This window comes from Hylobates moloch, unplaced genomic scaffold (genome assembly GCF_009828535.3).
Source record: "Hylobates moloch isolate HMO894 unplaced genomic scaffold, HMol_V3 SCAFFOLD_24, whole genome shotgun sequence".
NCBI lineage: Eukaryota > Metazoa > Chordata > Mammalia > Primates > Hylobatidae > Hylobates > Hylobates moloch.
Window position 1 is genome coordinate 20,717,738 of NW_026652299.1, and position 2,920 is coordinate 20,720,657.

The window sequence follows — 2,920 nt, forward strand, 5'->3', positions numbered from 1 at the left end:
GCTAGACTAATAAAGAAAAAAGAGAGAAAATTCAAATAAATGCAACCAGAAATGACAAAGGTGATATTACCACTAACCCCACAGAAATACAGAAAATCCTCAGAGGCTTTTATGATCTCCATTATTCACATAAACTACAACACCTAGAAGAAATGGATAAATTCCTGGAAACTTATAACATGCTAAGATTGAACCAAGAAGAAATTGAATACCTGAACAGACCAAGAATGAGCTCCAAAATGGAATCACTAATAAAAAATCTAACCAGAAAAAGCCCTGGATCAGATGGATTCACAGTCAAATTCTCCCAGATGTATACCGAAGATCTGGTACCAAATCTGTGGAAACTATTCAAAAAATCAAAGAGGAGGTACTACTCTCTAACTCATTCTTTAAGGCCAGCATTGTTTTGATACCAAAACCTGACACAGACACAAGAACAAGAGCAAAATCTTCAGGCCAATATTCCTAATGCATATAGAAGCAAAAATCCTCAACAAAATACAAGAAAATCAATTCGAGCAGCACATCAAAAAGCTAGTCCACCACGATCAAGTAGGCTTTATTCCTGGGATACAAGATTGGTTCAACATACGCAAATAAATAAACATGATTCATCACATAAAGAGAACTTAAAAACCACATGATTATCTCAATAAATGCTGAAAAGGCTTTTGATTAACATTCCACATCCCTTCATGATAAAAACCTTCAACAAATTAGGCCTTGAAGGAATACATCTCAAAATAATAAAAGCCATCTATGACACCCACAGCTAAAATCATACTGAGTGGGCAAAAGTTGGAAGCATTCCCCTGGAGAACCAGAGCAAGACAAGAATGCCCACGCTGACCATTTCTATTAAACATAGTACTGGAAGTCCCAACCAGAAGAATTAGGCAAGGGAAAGAAGTAAAAGTCATCCAAATAGGAAGAGACAAAATCAAACCACCTGTCTTTGCAGACAATATGATTCTATACTTACTAATCTCCATAGTCTCTGCCCAAATGTTCCTGGAACTGATAAACAACTTCAGCAAAGTTTCACAATACAAAATCAATGCATGCAAATCAGTAGCATTTCTATACACCAATAATGTCCAAGCTGACAGCCAAATTAAGAACACAATCCCATTCACAGTACTCACCAAAAGAATAAAATACGTAGGAACCCAGCTAACCAAGGAAGGGAAAAATCTCTGCAAGAAGAATTACAAAACAGTCCTGAAAGAAATCAGAGATGATATAAACAAATGGAAAAACATTCCATGCTCATGGATAGGAGTCAATATAGTTAAAATTGTCATACTTCCAACAGCAATTTACAGATTCAATGCTATTCCTATCAAACTACCAATGCCATTTCTGACAGAATTAGAAAAAGGCTGTTCTAAAACTGAAACCAAAAAAGGAGCCTGAATAGCCAAAGCAATCCTCAGCACACACACAAAAACGCTGGAGGCATCACCTGACTTCAAACTATACTACAAGGCTACAGTAAGCAAAACACCATGGTATTTGTGTAAAAACAGACACATAGACCAATAGAACAGGTCAGAGAACCCAAAATAAATCCACACACCTACAACCATCAGATCTTTCACAAAGTTGACAAAAACAAGCAATGGGGAAAGGACTCCATATTAAATAAATGGTGCTGGTATAACTGGCTAGCCACATGCACAAGACTGAAACTGGACCTCTTCCTTTCCCCACATACAAAGATCAACTCAAGATGGATTAAAGACTTAAACATAAAACCTAAAAGTATAAAAATCCCTAGGAGAAAACCTAGGAGATACTATTCCAGACATAGGCCTTGGTAAAGATTTCATGACAAAGACCCCAAAGCAATTGCAACAAAAGCAAAAAATGACAAATGGAATCTAATTAAACTAGAGAGGTTCTGCACAGCAAAAGAAACTATCAACAGAATAAACAATCTACAGAAAGGGAGAAAATATTCTCAAACTATGCATCCAAAAAGGTCTAATATCAAGAGTCTATAGAGAAACAAATCAACAAGCAAAAACCAAACAATCTCATTAAAGAAGGGCAAAGGACATGAACAGACACTTCCCAAAAGAAGACATGCATGTGGCCAACAAGCATATGAAAAAATGTTCAACATCACTACTCATTAGAGAAATGCAAATCAAAACAGCACAGTGAAATACCATCACACACCAGTCAGAATGGCTATTACTGAAAAGTCAAAAAATAACATGTTTGTGAGGGTGCAGAGAAAAGGAAATGCTTTTACTTTGCTGGTGGGGATGTAAGTTAGTTTAACCACCATGGAAAGCAATTTGGAGATTCTCATAGAAATGAAAACAATCTACCATTTGACCCAGCAATCTCATTACTGGGTACTTACCCAAAGGAATATACATGGTTCTGCATTAAAGACATTTGCATGCATATATCCATTGCGGTACTTTTCACAGTAGCAGGGACATGGAATCAACCTTGATGCCCACCACTGTTAGACAACATAAAGAAAATGCAGCATACATACACCATGGAATACTACAGAGCCATCGAATGAATGAAGTCATGTCCTCTGCAGCAATATGGATGTCCCTGGAGGTCATTATCTTAAGCAAATTAATGCAGGAATAGAAAACTAAATACTGCATGTTCTCGCTTATATGTGGATGCTAAACACTGAGTGCACATGTACATGAAGAGGGGAGCAATAGTCACTGGGAATTACTTAAGGGTGCAGGGTGGGAGGAGGGTGAGGACCGAAAAACTACCTATCAAATACTACTGTCACTACCTGGGTGATGAAATCATTTGTACACCAAACCTTACCGACACACAACTTACCTACGTAGCAAACGTGCACAAGTACCCCCGAACCTAAAAAAACGAAAGAAAAGAGTTGGAAGAAAGAAAAAAACACTGTCATTAGAGA